The following is a 19,772-nucleotide window of genomic DNA, read 5'->3' on the forward strand; positions in this document are numbered from 1 at the left end:
TTCCTATATATACCGTGACTGTGCAACTTTTCTGATGTGGCTGGGGGACAAAGTTTTTCCTCAATGAGTCCATATGGGTTAATCGTGTTTTATTTAATCTTCTCTCAGGGAATGTGGTCGGCCAAAACTTAATTTCCTGTGACTGCTCTGCCTGTTGTCAGAGGAAGCAGAATATCTCCCCAGCGCCCACAACTTTCTCTAATCTCTTACTGATAATGGAGGAAGGAGGAACTGACTTGCTGAATATATCCAGAGTCAAATATTGTGCAAACTTCTATCGCAAAGTTCTGAAAACTATATTGCTATCCAGAGCAACCTGTAACTGACACACAGAGATAGGTTCAAAAAGAATGCAATACAGCCCATACATTGTAAGCACAGTGTGCAAATGCAATAAACACTGCAACAAATCCTTGATAAGATTGAGAGGCAAGTCCATGCACGGATCTGGGCCCCCCGAGCATCAGTTATATAAAAAGTTATTATAAACACATTTTATAGTTATTATACAGAAACTGGTAACAATTCAGGTTCATTCACATCTGTCACCTTTATGTTAGCAACTCTCTGCTGAGAAAAACCTTCCAATAAATTCTGGCAATATTTCTGATCACTTATATTGTATCTGGTGCCAGGATACAGTCCTCTACTGGACAGTTCAGTTGTGCTAACAAAGTTTTATGGCTAAATTATGTCCAGGTACACATTTAATCATTTTGAAATTTATAAGAGACAACCCTTTTAACTTATCTTCTTGCCTGTCAATCATCCTGAAGAGCACACTTGACAGGACAGAGAGCTATGACTAGTCACAGCCCAGATGACTAGTTCTCGGCTCTCCCCATGCCTCACGTGCGGTATAAGGCTAAGCAGTCAGCCAGCACGCTTCCTAAACATCCCCCTGTACTCAACGTCCCATGTACATACAGCCCGCAAATTTAGTATACCAGTCTCCCACGCTCTATGCAAATTACCATCTAAGTAGTCACGGTGGGCGGGTGGCTGGTCATGTAGTCACGGTGGGCGGGTGGCTTCTTTAAGTAGTCACTGTCCTGGGCAGACTCCGGCGCTGTTAACATGCCCCTCTGGGCGTGTGTGGAAAGCGCCGCATGGTGACGTCATTGGGGGGGCGGCATTGCACGTCGGCCACGCCGACATCATTACTAAGCTGTGCATGCGCAGTACAGTGGGTGAAGCCGCTGTTGTACTGCGCCACGCAGGCGCAATAGAGCAGCGTCTTCTCCAGCTGCACTGCGCATTAGTAAAGATGTTGGCGTGGCCGACGTGCAATGCCGGCCTCCCCCTAATTACGTCACCATGCAGCGCTTTCCACACACGCCCAGAGGGGCGTGATAACAGCGCCGGTGCCGGCCCAGGACAGTGACTACTTGAAGAAGCCCCCGCCCACCGTGACTACATGACCAGCCACCCGCCCACCGTGACTACTTAGATGGTAATTTGCATAGAGCGCCGGGAGACTGTTAAACTAAATTTGCGGGCTGTATGTACAGGGGACGGAGGGTACACGGGGAGGTTTAGGAAGCATGCTGGCTGATGTACCAGCACGTTTCCTTAGCTTTATGGCCAATTTTAGTGTGATTGGTTCCCTTTAATTTCAATGGAATCCCAGCCGGAGTGTATACACTCTGTATACACTCTAGCCCAAAAAACTGAAATAAAGAGTGTCAAAACACAGGACTAGCCAGATATCCTTCGGGAAGGACCCAGCCAAGGGGCAGCTCCTGTTAGGAAACCACCATATTAAGTGGCCCTATAAGTCAATGTAATGACAAGGGATAAACCAAGGCTAGGTAACATACATCAACATACAGCTGTTTCGGGGTGTTGACACTTATCAGTGTGGTGCAGGATTCTGGCTAGGTAGGAGCATTGCCTAGTAGAGCTATAAGAGAAACAGATTGCTGAACTCAGGGAGACCAGCCAAACGACAACACTGCCGGCTGCTAGTGAAAGCGCTCAATGTAGTGAAGTCCTAGGTGCATTGCCCCCTGGGAAACATGAATATGTATAAGAGGAGCCTGTGGAGCCTGAAATGTCAGTTTTGTGTGGCTGCTATTCATTGAATAGCGGCCGCACAAAACTGACAGTGCAGACGATGTAAAGTGCGTCTCTGGCCAGCTATGGAGAATTGGAACGCAGAGACACCTATATGTACCTGCATTCCAATCCAAAAGAAATAAAGTTCATCTGGTTGGTACTGCAGTACCAGCCGGGATGAACTTCACTGAAAGCAGTTGTTCTGTGACACGGCCGTGTCACAGAACGGCCACTATTATACATAGTGTGAACTCGGCCTTACCCTCGATTCACACGTTGTAAGAGTGCGGCTGTATTTGCGGCTGTAATTGTGCGGCGGTATTTTTGGTGGTTCGTGTGTATGCTGGGAAGTATAGGATATGCGGCTGCACAGTGCACACTATGTATGAATCTACGGCCCTATCGTAAACGGACCCGTAAAAAATGAACAAGACCATTATTTGCGGCTGGACATGCGGCCGAGGATTGACAGGCGGTCCGTACGGAGTACTTCAAAAATAGCCGGCAATGATGCCGAATGCCGATGCCTCTAATAGTTACTATATTAAATTAATCAAAGACATTTTATTTGTAATCAAGACACTTTCGTTGATCAATAATTTATTTCTAACGAATCCATCATTTTGCAATTAAATATACTGTTAAAAAAAATAGATATATAAATAAATGTATATTTATCTATATATTTATTTTTTGACAGTATATTTAATTGCACAATGATGGATTCGTTAGAATTAAATTATTGACAAACGAAACTGAATTTATTTCCAAGAAAATGTGTTTTATTCATTAAATATTAATTAGTACAGGAAGCTCTATAAGCCGGTAATTCATATGCCGGCAATAGAGCATTCTGTACTAATCATCACTTTACTTTAATGAAAACATCAAATGTTTCTTCTAATTATGTTATGACAATAACATTATTAGAAGAAACATTTAGAATTATATGTGCGCTCAGCTGATTGGCTGATCGGCTGAGCGCACATATAATGAGCCGGTCCGCAGCACAGTGACTTCATTGTGCTGCGGACCAGCGAAGAGACAACATCGGGGTGAGTATAGAGCTCTCCCCACCCCCTCCCCGGCACTGCACCCCTCCCAGCAAGGAAGGGGGGGTCAGTTAACCCCTTCCTTGCTGGGATGGGTGCAGTCTGACATCAGTCTGGCCCCCAGGGGGTTAAGGGGGATGCAATACATCCTCCCTTAACCCCTTGGGGGCCAGACTGTAAGCAGCGATCTGTAAAGATGCTGCATACTGTAAGGTGCACAACACCGCTCACAATGATGGGTGTTGTGCTCCTGTTTGTGTGTTTTTTGTGTGTTTCTCCCTTTTTGTTTTTCAGATATCGGTATCCTGTGGATTACGTCGGATTCCGTGGACTACGTCGATGACCAGCGGTTGTTCTTTGAATTTTTTAAATAAAATGGTCAATGAGGGGTGTGGGGGTGTTTTTATTTGAATAAAAAAATTTGTAAACTTGTGTCTTGTCTTTATTTCTTTACTTTTTAGACTTAGTAGTGGAAGCCGTCTAATAGACGGAATCCATTACTAAGTTGGGGCCTAGTGTTAGCCGGTATAAAATGGCTAACACTAACCCCCTATTATTACCCCAGTACCCAATGCCACCAGGGGTACTGGGAAGAGCCGGGTGCCAGTGGTCCCGGAGCGTCAAAATTGGCGCTCCTGGACCGGGCGGCAGCAGGCTGGTAATATTTAGGCTGGGGAGGGCCTAAACCAATGGCTCTTCCCACCCTGGTGTTACCAGGCTGCTGTCGTTTGGTTTTTAACCCGGCTGGTTATAAAAATAGGGGGGACCCTATGCGTTTTTTTTTAATTATTTATTTATTTAAAAAAAAATTCGCATAGGGTCCCCCCTATTTTTATAACCAGCCGGGTTAAAAACCAAACGACAGCAGCCTGGTAACACCAGGGTGGGAAGAGCCATTGGTTTAGGCCCTCCCCAGCCTAAATCTTACCAGCCTGCTGCCGCCCGGTCCAGGAGCGCCAATATTGACGCTCCGGGACCACTGGCACCCGGCTCTTCCCAGTACCCCTGGTGGCATTGGGTACTGGGGTAATAATAGGGGGTTAGTGTTAGCCATTTTATACCGGCTAACACTAGGCCCCAACTTAGTAATGGATTCCGTCTATTAGACGGCTTCCACTACTAAGTCTAAAAAGTAAAGAAATAAAGACAAGACACAAGTTTACAAATTTTTTTATTCAAATAAAAACACCCCCACACCCCTCATTGACCATTTTATTTAAAAAATTCAAAGAACAACCGCTGGTCATCGACGTAGTCCACGGAATCCGACGTAATCCACAGGATACCGATATCTGAAAAACAAAAAGGGAGAAACACACAAAAAACACACAAACAGGAGCACAACACCCATCATTGTGAGCGGTGTTGTGCACCTTACAGTATGCAGCATCTTTACAGATCGCTGCTTACAGTCTGGCCCCCAAGGGGTTAAGGGAGGATGTATTGCATCCCCCTTAACCCCCTGGGGGCCAGACTGATGTCAGACTGCACCCATCCCAGCAAGGAAGGGGTTAACTGACCCCCCCTTCCTTGCTGGGAGGGGTGCAGTGCCGGGGAGGGGGTGGGGAGAGCTCTATACTCACCCCGATGTGTCCTCTTCGCTGGTCCGCAGCACAATGAAGTCACTGTACTGCGGACCGGCTCATTATATGTGCGCTCAGCCGAACAGCCAATCAGCTGAGCGCACATATAATTCTAAATGTTTCTTCTAATAATGTTATTGTCATAACATAATTAGAAGAAACATTTGATGTTTTCATTAAAGTAAAGTGATGATTAGTACAGAATGCTCTATTGCCGGCATATGAATTACCGGCTAATAGAGCTTTCTGTACTAATTAATATTTCATGAATAAAACACATTTTCGTTTAAATAAATACAGTTTCTTTGTTCAATAATTTAATTCTAACGAATCCATCATTGTGCAATTAAATATACTGTCAAAAAATAAATATATATATAAATATACATTTATTTATATATATATTTATTTTAACAGTATATTTAATTGCAAAATGATGGAATCGTTTACATTTAATTATTGAACAATAAAAGGGACTTTATTAGACAGAAAATGTGTTTTATTAATTCAATATATTAACCATGAGAGACATCGGCTATAGTGCAGAGGATCGCAAACCCCGGTAATAGCGATTCATGTAAACTGTGTTCCCTGCTTTCCCAGATGCATCCAGAGGTGTTTCCATCACTTTCTTAACATTTTATTTGTTATTTTTAGTTGAACCAGATTTCCAAGTAAATGACCGTATGTTTTGAGCCGCATGTCTATTTTTTCCCACGGCCGGAGTTTCACCCGCACATTTACAGCCGCATAAAAAATACAGCCGCACAGTTACAGCGTGTGAATCCAGCCTTAAAATGCATTTTACTGCACATGAAGCCCACATAGACTGGGTCCCCTGACAACCCTGGAGAGCCGTCTGCCAGGTGGGTGCAGCTGTTCTGGGTGACCAATCAGCACTAGTCACATGTTTCCTTGAAAGTAAATCAGAATGTTGTACTAATGTACAATGACCCATCCCTCAATGCATTCTTTTAATTCAGAATGGGTCAGAAAACTTATTGCCATGAAACATAATAATGTTCCACTCCCTTAAGAATTTTTATAAAAATATAAATGCAATATTTTTCATTGTGCTTGTGACACTAAAAGTAAAGAGATGGAGCTAAAGGATCAAGGTGAAATGTTACCAATCATTGTTAAAGAAAACTATTTGCAACAAAGTAGATATTTTGTGAAGTGCACTGGAAACATTGTGACAGATAAGTTGCTATTGGCAATAACACTTTTTCATTTCATCTTAGTGTGAATCTACATCTACTGTTGATAGATTTTCCCAGAAGCCTCTAGCATATCTTGATGTTCTTGTGCTGCAGATAACAGATGTCTGTAGTTTCTCATTTGTGGTGGAAACTGGTTGGATATTAATTGAATAATCACAGAGTGCGGATCTACAGTAATAAGTTACAGCGCGGTGATAATAGCGGCGTCTTTATCCTGGATAATGATCTGTAGAGAGCGCTCGGTCTGTGACTATTTTTGGTTTTATAATGTGTGAACTGGAATGAAGAGTATGTGTCCTACTTTCCCTAAATCCGCCTCCTTGTTTATTTATCTGACAAATACACAAAGAAATAAATGGAACACAGGATATAACTATATTACTAATAATTCAGTGGCTGGAGGATACAGCTTATCGAAAGGAAGGAGAAAAAGAAGATTAGTGGAACACGGAGTCTGCATCAAGAGACTCGATCACCTCAAGCAGAAGCTTATATTCTGCAAAGGAAGATGGGAAAGAGAAAGAAGGGCCTGTAGAGTACAATAATTTTACAAAGCGTCTGTACATGGGCTCATAGAACAGAACTCAAAAATTACTTTCACATGGCATCTATGGAATCTTGTAGGTGTCAGATTCTGCTAAAATGATCTATAACAAAATCCTATGTACAAATTTTACAAGTCTGCCATGCTGTTTTAACATTGTGGTTTCCATATATTCCAGCTACCTGTACACCAAATCACTGATGTTCCCTTTAAGGTTCGGCAGCTGCTGAGTGGAGTAGTTAGAAAGTTGAACGATGACCCAGAAAATGTGGACGACCTAAAAACCTATCATAAGAACATCAGTACATCAGTCAAAAAGTTAACATAGCATAGCGCTGCACTAACAGCACAGGTGATGTCTTCTCTAATATGTATTATTTGCTTTCCCTTTTTTTTCTCCTTCCAGCTCAGACGGTCTTCCTTTTACAACTTAACTCTTCACCTGGTGTACCATACAGTGTTACTGTCTTCACTAATGATGCCCCAACTGTGCCCCCACTCAATAATAATGACACAATTGTTATCCTATTCACAAATATTTCCCCAACAATACCTCCCACTCATTAGTGATGCCCTCTAATTGCCCCATATAGTAATAATGCCCCCCGTGCCTTCACATAGTAATAATGCCCACCATGCATCCATATAGAAATAATGCCCTCCATGCAACCATATAGTAATAATACGTATGGTGAGAGTTCCGGCCGGCACTAACTACAAGGTACACCCAATGTGGGAAACCCGGGACTGGAGTATATAGCACACAGACTGTATCCAAACCGTGGAGCGGCGGCGTCCTAGCCCGACGAAGCGCCTCTGTAGGCGTGAAACATTTTGTTGTTCCTGCTGAACACACCTGCTTCACCATCTCCCCTCTCCCCGCCTAGCCTACTCTGATGTATCGGAAATAAACCACTTGCATCTTCAGTCCGGTGAGTGCGAGACTCTGTTTCTTGATCCTTGTTCATATAGTAATAATGCCTCCTGTGTCTCCATATAGTAATAATGCCTCCTGTGCCTCCACATAATAATGCCACCAGTGCCTCCACATAGTGATAATGTCTCCTGTGCCTCCATATAGTAATAATGCCCCCTGTGCCTCCATATAGTAATAATGCCCCCTGTGCCTCCATATAGTAATAATGCCCCCTGTGCCTCCATACAGTAATACCCCCTGTGCCTCCATGCAGTAACAGTGTCCCCTTTGCTTCCACTTAGTAATAGTTTTTTTTACATCAGCTCATGCATGCGCAAAACAGCTGTCACACAAGCATGTGCCTGGTGTCTTTGCCTATTTATTCCTGAAAAAAAAATTGAATTTTGTACCATGATCTGTAAATAAAGAAAAGTCACTTTATATTGGTAAGTGCCCTTCATTTTCTTTCTATATTGCATTTTAGGTGGAGATGTTAAGATTAAAAAAACATAAAATCGCCAGCTCCAACAATATAGAAAGAAACCTTGAAACACAAGATTGTTGAGTACAAAAAATCTATAGAAAATGTATTCAATGTTCATAAATTGAGCCTTTCTTATCACATCTCGCTGACTCAATGGAACAGAAGAAGCAGGAAGAGGCTTCACACAGACGCAAAAAACAAACAAGAGCCCAAGTAAATGTAAAACTAAATCAACATTCCACTGAAAGAAGAATCATGCCCCTTGGGTTCCAAAACAGAGCTTGGCACCCGAAAAAAGGAGCATTGAACGTCTGTGAATATGCAGAGATTACAATGTATCATACTCTGAATGAAACATAAAGGTATTGTATCAGCGGGAGTTCAGCTGCTCCTCACAGTGCAACCAGCATAATATAGGAAAGTAAATTAGGAAATAACTGAGGAATGAGGGGAAAAGGAAGATCGCAATGTCCCTGTGTTGCATCCAAGCCTTTTAAAGAACCACTGTGCAGAGCTCAATCCATTCTGCTCTACAAACCTCTTTTATCAACCGGACGCAAGAAAAACCTTTAAAATGTTAAGTAAGTTTCCAAATTCTTTACAATTTTGAGTGAGTTTTGAGTTACAGTTTTCTATGGGAAACGGCATAATTGTAAATTTAGTTTGCGACCAAATTCAATGGCCCCACAACAAAGTCAGGAATGGGCCCCCACCATCTGCAGCGCTTGGCAGCAAACTGAAGTGTAACACACTCAATAGATAAAGAAGCACTTCAGATTATTCTGGTTACACATAACAACCCACCAGCAAAATTCCTGCAGTGCAATTTGTTTCATCCCAGCTCATTTGCATCTATACATTTGAGATCTTTTATTATGGAAGCTGTTTCATGTGATTCCTCAGTTGGACCTCCAAAAAGGTACATGCAGTGCAGAGATATAGTAGGTGAGTCCATTCAATGATTAGTTGCAGAGTAATAAAACTACCCTTAGTGTCTTTCCTGTGTGCAGATTCTCTAGTGTATCATGTGTGATATAAATTTAGTTAAGAGCTGAGAGAAACCTATGAGAAGGAAACAGACTGAAGCTGCATCTCATAGGAAAGCAATGAGACTCTGCAGGGTGACTTAGGGAACAGAATTTCTATGTCACTGATTTATCAGTTGCTGTTAGTGATGTGCGGACGCTAGGGATCCCGGCCGGAGCGTATACTATATGTATACACTCTGGCCGGGATCCCATTGTCTGCAGTACAACCTAAGTTTTGTATAATACATGGCCGTTGTTGCAAATCGGCAACAATGGCTGTGATTTATTTATTTTTTTAAATCAGATAACTTTTTATTAGCCATCTCATTGCATTACAGACAATGGCTGTGATTTATACAAAACTTACGCTATGTAAACATGGTCTAACAATGTATTTAATAAATATATCCGTTTACCAGATAAAACAATGGGGCAGATTTATCTAAGTTTTTGCAGTGGCATACAACATGGAGAAGGCCTAGATTCTTACCTTCTCTGTCTCATACACCATAAACGCCATAATCTCCGCTCACCTAATGGAGATGTGCAGCAAGGCGGCAAGGAGGTGTAACCAGACATAAAGTATGCAAATATCTAAACCTGCTCTGAGCCAGGTGTCCATTTCTGGACAAGCCTTGTGATAGGGACAGGGCCAACCAGCTTTACTAACCTGGCTGGGTAAATGGGGGCGGCGCTTTATTTAAGAATGATGTAGGAGCAGTGTCGGACTGGGGTACCTGGGGCCCACCAGAGGAAATGATCATGGGGGCCCACCAATTAAGAACCAGTGAGAAGTCACATGTCAGCCAGTGTTACTGAAGGTTCTGAGCTGGGGGGCCCACCGGAGGATCCTCTGGTGGGCCAGTCCGACACTGTGTAGGAGTAAACAAGTCTTGATAAATGTCCCTCAGTATGGTATGTGCAAAACTCCTGATACACTAGGGGGAGTGGTGGCTGCAGGCAGTAGCAGTATCTTTTAATCCTATGATTATTCAGGTAATTTGGACCTATACAGAGATATAGTAGAACATAATTTTATATAAATGACCTTCTATGTTGATAAACTATGTTTTCTGCCTTTATTGTGAGTAATGGATGGGCTTTGTAATTCTGGAAACATTCATGATATCGAGGCCGATGGGTTTTATATCCTGAGAAATACATTGTCCCTGTATACATTTGCTAGTCCTGTGCTTACTTATCTATTAATACTACTTGCAGTGGCTGAAATGATGTCCTTCAGTCTTGCACTGTCAATCGAGGAAAGCAAACAAGAAACCTTATGAGGCCACATCCAATTTGTCAGGTTTCTCTCTAGATAAACTCTCCCCTATATACAGGCTAATTTGTGCGCCCTTTCTGAAGACATGAATCGTGTCTGGAAATCATTATGAAGAGAAGATGTTCCTTAGACAGAAATCATGCTCTGGTCCCAACTAGCCCTGCATTCAACAAGACCCCATAGTTCCCTCCTCAAGGGGACTACACTCACTATTCTGCTGGTGAGGGAACAACATTACTTATCCTGTACTGATCCTGAGTTACATCCTGTATTATACTCCAGAGCTGCAGTCACTATTCAGCTGGTGGGGTCACTGTGTACATAAATTACATTACTTATTTTGTTCTAATGTACACCAAAAATTTATCTGCTCTGGAAAATATTAACACCCAAAAATCAGGGCATACTAGTATCAAATACCAATATAATATAATCCAGAAAGACACACTAGAACCAAGTAATGTACCAAAAATTTTCTTTATTAATATTCACATCAGAATAAATACAATTAGTTAAAACTAGCATTAAAATAACAGGAAATCCGTACTAGCTTTGTGTAGCAGCAGTGGAGAATATGGATCTACTGAAGTGTGTGAAAAAATTGCTTTATAACGATACATGCGAAACATGAGTTGGGTCACATGTTGCAGTGATATCGATCTCCGATTTGTGCGGTAATTATTACTGTTATTCCCCATCCTTGTTTTATTCTCCTTTCTGGTGAGTGCATAGGACCTTTTTCTGTGGTGTTCAGTGTCTTCAAGTCCATGATTAGTATGTGCATGTATTTGCACTGTGTCTGAATGTGCATGCTCTAATGCCCCGGACAAAAATAATAAAGCAATTTTGATGCCCTTTGGCAGATCCATATCCTGCACTGCTGCTACGCATTACTTGGTTCCAGGGTGTGTGTGTAGGTTATACTATTATGTACTGGCCCTGAGTTAAATCTTGTATTATACCCCAGAGCAGCACTTACTATTCTGCTGGTGGGGTCACTGTGTACATACATTACTTATCCTGTACTGATCCTAAGTTCCATCCTGTATTATACTCCAGAGCTGCACTCACTATTCTGCTGGCGCAGTCTCATCACCTATCCTGTACTGATCTTACAAGGTCAGATAACTTCAGCGTTTTTCCTTTAACAATATAATCTAGGACAATCATTGCAACCAAGAAAAGAGCCAGGCAGGAATAAATAATTCTTCATATACAATGAATTAATACTTTCAATTATGAGCTGTTCTCTTATTTCATCTAGGTGGGAGACGGAGTAGATTTTCTTGGCCTCTATGTTGCTGCCCTTGAAGTTGACGGCAGAGCGTGAGCTTATTCTGGAGCTGGCATCGCAAACCTTGAAATTAAAGCGTATCATTCTCCTTCGTGCGGAGATCAAACTCTTATCTGAAGTAATTAGGAGCCCAGGCTAAGCCCATCGCCCAGATCAAGAAAACAGTTTACACTGGAATATTCTCATTAACCTGTTTCTAATACTTGCAATCCACTTTCCACGCTGCAGAATTAATCTTGTGCTGTTGGGAAAGCCGCGCGGTTATTTATGTAGCCTGATGAAGTCTGACGCAACAAATAATTCCCTAATTGCTGGGAATTAGCTTGTTGACCATATAATGCTCTTGTGCCGTCAAGGTCACAGAAAACTTTAGTCCGAGCTTCTACTAAACAGGGTCTGGCTATATTTACCAGTGACATGCTGGAACCCTGATCAGTTCATTGAAATCTGATGGGATTTTAATAAATATATTCCTTATGTCATATTGGGTTTTATTTTATTTTTAAGTTTTGAAAATTACTGAAAAAATCTTTGTTACAAATAGCAGGAATCTTCCATCTGTTCTGGTTCTCCATTGCTCTAAATCGCCTATTTAGACTATTTTTCCTATAGTTAGCCTCTCTTTAAAACCCCATGGCTTGTGCACATTGTAGAATATGCACTGTAAGGCCATGTTCACACTATGTATAACACCAGCCGTTCTGTGACCCGTCACCCGTGCGCGCTCACATCTGAATTCCCCGCTGCACGCAATGAAACACCGCCTGTAGCACATGCACACGACGCACCGTCAACGGCCGTTGTTCGGTGCAGCCATGCAAAAGAATGAGCGTGTCAATTACAGAGTTTCTTAAAATTGCTTGTACTAAATAATTTTTTGGCAATTTGACAGCATTTTTTTAATGGCTGCAATTTCTCACCCAAAATACGCTTCTTTTTAAAAACCCTTATTTGTGGAATAATGGATTTTTTAAAATAACGGTCATTTAGGCACGAAATGACGTCCATACGAAAAAACGCTGTCAGGAGGCCAAAAAAAATTTTGTGTGGTTGTAGCCTAATATAACTTTCCTTTTTTTTGTTAGACAATACCGGTGATAGGTACAAAAATAAGAGCAGAACAAAGATTTCCTTTACACTTTTCCTGAACCTCTCGTTTAGTCCAAAGGCAATCAAGAGCTTTAAATGAGTATTGAATGCAGTTCTTGATATGAATAGGGAAAAGAGTATAAAAAAAAGTAACATTGAAATGCAAAAACAATAATGAAAATGTCTATAGAATACAAAAAAAAGAAATCTAACTGTTTGCATGAAACTGAGACATATGGAGGTACAGTAGGCTTCAGCCTGCACCTGTTCTATCTGGATCGTAAGTCAAATAATGAAAAGAAAAGGCTTTTGCATTAATGAGTTCAGTAACAAGAATATAAATTCTATAGATCTGCTGATGGGTGATTTTTTTTTTCTTTTTTTTTCAAAAAAACCCAACAAATAACATGTATGAACGGCAAATCTGCAAAGTACATTCATGCTTTGAATTTCATGCTTTTCTTACTGTTTGTAATGGGAGTTGATGAGATACGGTTGATGAGAATTAGAAAAATATGGATGCTTTCTTCCTAAAACAGCACCACCCTTCGCCACCCTGAAGTGATAGGTGCTACTGGGTGTTTAAGAAGGCAGACAATTTTTTTTATTCAGGTTGACATGTAAACTTAACATTGATGATCAGCTTCTAGCGGGGCAGCTTCATTCTGGTGGCACGGTGCCATCCAGGTACCCCTGGCAGTGACGTCACAATTCTTCTAATCCTCTTCTTTCCCTGGTGATTTTGAAGACCAGGATTTCCAGTGCTTCGTTATGAGATGCATTGAAGAGTCTGACTTCTGGCCTCCTTAGCTGCAGGCCAACTGGCGAAGAAGTCACCAACTGGACCCGAACAGCGCTGAACCACCGGAATGAAGCTGCGCTGCTGGAAACCAATCATCAATGGTAGTATACATGTTGGCCTGCAGCGGGGAAGGGAATTTAAAAAACAAAAAAGGTACTGCTTCTTTAAGGAAAAAATGTAGCCCTATTTTTATAATTCTAGTGACAACTATTGGATTGTGCACTTCATTGTGAGCTACCTAAAAGATGCCATGAACCCAGGTGAGTTCCTGGGACTATTTTCATTTATTTATTTTTTCCCCAGATGTAAGGACGTTCTTATATAGCAGCAGTGCACAGCCATTTTTAGCGCCTCTTCTCTCACAATACGCCTTGCCGTTGCCGTCTCAGTGACAAGTCTTATAGAATACCTGCCTGAATTTATTACGCTCCAGATAAGCAGAAACTCGATGGAATTCATTAGGGAGAAAGGTTGGATTTTTTTTCCTGTGGATCAAATATTTGGATTTTGTCTCCAAATCCATCACAGGCCACTGATTAATTCTTGCAAAATGCAGATCTTGAAAGGCTATTAACCTCCAATGCACAGCGGTCCGGGCTAGGAATATATCAGTCTCTGTGCGCATGATAATAATAATAATAAAATATAAAGCAGAATATTTGCTGTAGCGGTTTGATTTGTGGAGCCCCCTGGAGAGGCGCTAAGATATTGGAACCATCTGACATTCTGAAGCCCTTTAGAAAACTCTGTGCTCTGTTATAATGTAGAATATTCTTGTAAAACAAGTCATTAGGAAAGAGCCTGATGTCTGCAAGGTGTGAATGCTGTGACTGCAGGATAAATAAGGGTTTGCAAGAATACCCAGGAGGCAAGATGTATATTTAGCCGAGCGCTCTATCTCCTCAGTGCCTGGTTTACTTCTTTGCCTCAGGACAACATGGAAGATATAAGATCTGAAGGTATTTGGCGGGCAAATAATCAAATCAACATGTTCCTGGCTAATGCCATTAGCGCCTCACAAGCAGCAAATATTCGGCATGAAATGTCGTCATTGTTCCTTCTCGTCTGGCTGTAGCAGCGCTGGAGTAGTTCTATAGAACCGTTCACACAAACCATTGCATTTGTGCTCATTTTTCTGTATCATAAATAAGATGCAATTCCCATCTCACATTTAACTTCCTCATTGCACAGATACTTGGAGCCCTATTGTCGGAGCTATAGCCTGTGTGACAGAGACAAGATCCTGTTCACTTATAAGGATAGGTTCACATTAGGGCTATGTTCGCACAATGTCTTTTAGTGGCTATTTGATAGACGTTTTTTAAGGATGGCCTTTATTTTTAGTGAAAAAAACAACCATTATTTCATAATGACGCCGTCCAACAGTGTGAACATAGCCTAGGGCTGCTTTTTTCTGTAGCTATGCTCTGTTAAATGCAAAATGGTGGCAATGGACGTGTACAACGGCCAACAAATGCTATTAAAGGAGAAGTCGAGGGAAGAAAAAAAAAACATAATAAAGGAAAATAATAAAAAAGTTATACTTGCCCATCCCCATGACCCTGCAGCGCCGCTCTCACCTCTCTCTCACAGCCACCAGTTGTAATTTTCTTCCGGCTTCCTGGTACTTCACAGTTCGACTCCTGCAACGTCACAACCTGGCTAATGGACTGCCCGCTCGGTCAGTCAGTGACTGAAGCGGTGACCCACCCCAGTCACTGATGGCCTAAGTGGTCAATCCGTCAGCCATGTCATGAAGCAGGAGGCTGGCAGCTGTCAGAGAGCGGCAAAGCCACGATGCAGGGGAACAGAGATGCATTCTTTATACATTCTTTCTTATGTTCCTACACCCTCCTGTTTGCAGATGATTTTTTATTTTTGTCCTTTATTTTTTTCTCCTTTATGGTTGCGTTCACACATACAGGATCCGCAGAAGATTTGATAATTAATTAACTCAACACAGCATCATATCTGCGCCATCAAATCTGCTGCGGATCCTGTACGTGTGACTGCACCCTTACTTTACTGGGGTCTACTGGTATTTTCATTGTGGTGTCCTCCATTTGACAATATGTGGCAAAATTTCAATGTAATCTGAGGTGGAAGCTTCTAATGGAGGCGACTAATAGGGTCTGTAAGGTTACTGTCAGGGTTTTCTTGTGTCTTTAAGGTCTGCAGACTACAATTGTTTTGCTGCAAAAGCACCCAACAGTCTAAAGAAACACTAATATGAACAAATCCCAAAACCTACAGGTATTAAAAGATCATAAAACACTGAACAGTGGGAAAAGGAGCCAATTTAGAAAATGGGTAATTTCCACTGGGAGATTGGACTACACATGCACAGCCGTTCCCTACTGAAATGTCACATGGCAGAACTGGTGTTATGGACACAAGCCATGGTCCAATTTTTATGTCTCATGACCGGAACTGACAGCATCATTGATCATTATAATGGTTTCCCTTCAGGTCTCGAGATCCACAGTCCAGCTGGGACACAGTTGCAAATACGTGTCTGCACTGCACTTTTATGAATGCGGCTTTATGGAGACTACTGTGACAGGTCATAAACCAGAATATACAACCTTGGTCACAAAGTGGAGGGTAAAACAAACTAAATTAATTTTGCTTCTGTTGCTTTAAGGGGGAATTTACACTAAAGTTTGCAACAATTTGGACGTGAAAACAAAGCAACATGTCAATTCTTTGTCACAGAATCCTTATGAATACCATGTTGGGCAGCCTGGATGATGGCTAGCACACGTCACAGTAGGAGAATCTGACAGAATCGTCAAAACTTTGAACTTCCCATGTATGAATGTACTGCATGACTCAATAGAGTTCAGAAGATTCTACGCATTGGAAGCTCCTTCTATAGCGGATTCATCACTCATGAAGAAGATGTTGCTGAACCTGTTCTGAAGCTTTTTACTTGAACAGACATGACCATTATGTAGTTGTGAAAAAGCGGCATGATCTAAATCTCCTGTAATTTACAGGAAGTGCTGCGTTTTCCACTTTGCGGTGGTCTGTACAGGTGAGGCCGAAAGCTGCTTTAAAAATTGGCTAGAAAAATCTCATATTTTAGTATTTTCCCCAAAGATAAAAAGGCCCAGCTAGCCTTCCATTATGCACTGTAACATTTGCTGCCTTATTGAGTTTTTTCTTCTATTGCTCTTGTAAGTGCACAAAATCACATTTGTCCTTTGCTTGTAGATGGAAATGTAAAGGGAGCAGCATTATTGGGGGAGCGCGCTGCTTACAGATGTAATTGTGAACGCTCGGTTTGAAGTCGCCCCTTACTTTCGCTGGAGAGGCATTAATAAAGCAGCCGTACTGCGCCGCAAATAATTGGATGTAAACAAGAAGCGGCAATGGACACTGAATGTATATTCAGTGAGAGATGAAAACATCTGGTGTCATCGTCCCGCTCCTCCCGAATTCCCCCCCCCCACTCTTAGGATCCAAAGCTTTCGTCTTCTTCCCTTGCAAGTTCTAGAAGCCGAAAGCTCATTTGGAATTGTAAGTTTTATAGCAAAACAGATCTGGAGAATAATTGACGGCAATAGCGGGCTCACATTTTTCCTTGGAGAGAAAGCCGGCTATAATTTGCCGGCATAATGAGCAGGTTAGAGCCGCAGAAACGCAATGTTTTTCATTCAAATTCATTTTCATAAGCTACGTGGAGCTTTACAGGCCCAAACCCCACTTAGTGCTATTTAGTGAATGAACAATCGTGTGAAATCGCTCAGTAAACTTCAGTGCTGGGGGCGGAAATTTCTTTTTAAACATTGTTGATCTGATATTGTAGTGTAAAAGCTTGATATACTTTCTGCCTTGATGGAGGGGGTGAACTAATATGCCCAGCATGAATACTTAATCCCATATTAATTGCAAAGTACAAGAAAACTTCATTATTAGTGCATATTTATTGCCAATAAGCATGGGCTCTTTCTTTTGTTGTACATTTTAAAAGGTCTCATAAACATAAGAAGACCAGGTGGTTAGAGATCTTGGATACATAAAGTGATTAAAGGCTGGAGATCCTGAAAACATAAGGTGATTGGAGTGACCAGAGGGTTGGAGAACCTGAAAACATACGTAAAGTGATAAGAGGATGGTGGCCCTAAAAAACTGACGTGTCCTGAATGCAAACTAGGCTTTGGCACCAAGGGGTTAGGGATCAGGACCATTCAGTGTTCAATTTATCGTCCCTTTAAGAAATTTCCCCTATAGTAACTTACCGTACGGCTACTTAAAAGACTAAAAATCCTCAAACCACCTCCATCTCATTCTGCCAGCAGCTCAGATGCTTAGGCTACATTACTAAGAGTTTCCATTTCCACCCTGGCAGCAGCTCTGGCGCACGTCACCATATATTCTGTCTTTTATTAATCCCCGTCCACCCATCCATACCTAGGCCGGCTGCAGAATCTTTAAGCATTGAGATTTCCCTCCCTCCAAACCATCAGCATGTTACTTGTCAAACTGCATGAGCTAAATTGAAATAGTCCTGTCAGTAACATTAAATCAAACTTTAATGCAGTGTCCGTGAGCTGCAGCCAAGAATCCTAGATTGTCTCCTTCTCCATTTCCTTTCTCATTCCCTGAGAATGATCGGAGACCCGGCTTGTATAGAAAATAAGCCTGCACCATCGACACAGCGGGGCACCATTGACACAGGCGGGGAACATGGAATTGCCTACAAACCATCCTATTAAGAGAGTCATTTATAATGTTGGCCTAAAAAGCCTATATCCCTGACTGTATATGACTGCCCCCCAACCTCTCAATCAATGCATCCAAATGCATCCAGCATAAGGGTGTGTTCATACTACAGAATCAGCACGGAATTTCAAACGGAGTCTACGCCGCTGACTCTGCTTGAAATTCCACACAGATTCCATAGTATGAACAGACCCTAAACCTGACAGACTTCGCTGTATCAAACTCGAGCATCCTATTCCTCAACCTGAGGCTCTCCACCTGTCTCAAAACTACAATTATCAGCATGCCCTGACAGGGTTTGATATATACCACCAATGCATCCTCTTTCCCAATCTGTGGCCCTTCAGCTGTTGTAAGGCTATAACTCCCAGTATGGTCCAACAGCGTTTGGTGCATCCCATCTATCCATCCTATTCTCAAACCTGTAGCTCTCCAGCTGTTGCAAAACTACAACTCCCAGCAAACTCTGACCACTGGTGCATCCTATATCCAACCTGTGGCTCTCTAATTTTTGCAAAGCTACAACTCCCAGCATGGTAAGAGATGTAGTTTTGCAACAGCTGAAGAGTAACTAGAAGTAGATTATGGAACACTGAGTTATATAGTGAGATCTCATGGGCAAATAAACAAAGAATATAGTAATAAAAAACGGCAATCGTTGTGTATGTTAACAAAGTAGCAAATACACAAGTCCCTCTAGTTCTTGTTATCGTTGAGCAGAGCTGATCGAGAGCCAGGTAAAAATTAACCCGATGAGAGTCGTGACAACTGTTCTATAGTATGGTAGAAAACAAGTTTTTATTTCCATGCTGAATGCTGTATATAATGAGAAAACATAAAACTCATGCACAAGAAAAAGTATGGATGCCTAGTGGACTCCATAGACTATCAGTATATTAACCTATAAGAGTACGCGGGTCTGCACTGTGCACAGCAGAGAGAGGGTCCAATAGCAAAGATCAAGATGGGCTTCTCATTATGTTTCCTAATATTGCCACCAACCAGGGCCCAGTGATTATTTCCTCTGTTAAATCCATTCCTCACCCCAAATCCCCATTTGTCCAGTTTTCTGTCAGGTTCTTACCAGCAAGTTGCAAATGTGATAGGGTCAGTCAGGGCTGAGGACCCTCTCTCCAGGGGCCCCACAGCAGATGCAGGGACTGCCTCTATAGTACACACCCTCTTGGGTATGGGTGATGGGAACGTTACACATGTACTTGCAAACCACATTTTGAGCATTTTATATCCTCCAAATAGGAGGAGAGTCAAATGTTGATAGACACTGACTTATACACTTAAACACAATTCCATATTGAGACAATCTAATGAGATTGCTTACCGTACACGGCCGATGTAGAGAAAGCTTCTCCAAATGATGTGATGTTTTTAAGAGTTAATTCTGTATGGGGAAAAAAGAAAGAAAGATGGTGAGGGTGATGATGTCATTTATTAATGGAGGCACAATGCAAACAAATATCCTTATTCACGCGGCATACAGTATCCTAGCAATATACCATCACTTTATGATGGGTCAGGAGTGATCTCAGGGATTTTCATTATTCCTAAAAATAAAGAGGACATAGTGCTGGTTTAGCAAGTTGTTAGTGTGACCAGACAAGATCAGCCGATGACTATAAGTTGTCCAGGAGCAGAAAGTTCTTACCTCCGCAGTGCTCCATGTCCACTTTT

At 41.8% G+C, this 19,772-nt stretch overlaps 1 protein-coding gene across 2 annotated transcripts in view; it reads right to left on the reverse strand.

Moving 5' to 3' along the window:
• The window catches only part of PTPRF (protein tyrosine phosphatase receptor type F), a 657,420-nt gene that overhangs the window by 441,043 nt on the left and 196,605 nt on the right, over positions 1-19,772 (reverse strand). For both annotated transcript variants that reach the window (XM_069981278.1, XM_069981277.1), the window contains exon 2: positions 19,423-19,482. The gene's annotated coding sequence lies outside the window, so the exon portion shown is untranslated. The remainder of the gene's footprint in view (positions 1-19,422; positions 19,483-19,772) is intronic.

This window comes from Dendropsophus ebraccatus, chromosome 8, assembly GCF_027789765.1.
Source record: "Dendropsophus ebraccatus isolate aDenEbr1 chromosome 8, aDenEbr1.pat, whole genome shotgun sequence".
In the NCBI taxonomy this organism is placed as follows: Eukaryota; Metazoa; Chordata; class Amphibia; order Anura; family Hylidae; genus Dendropsophus; species Dendropsophus ebraccatus.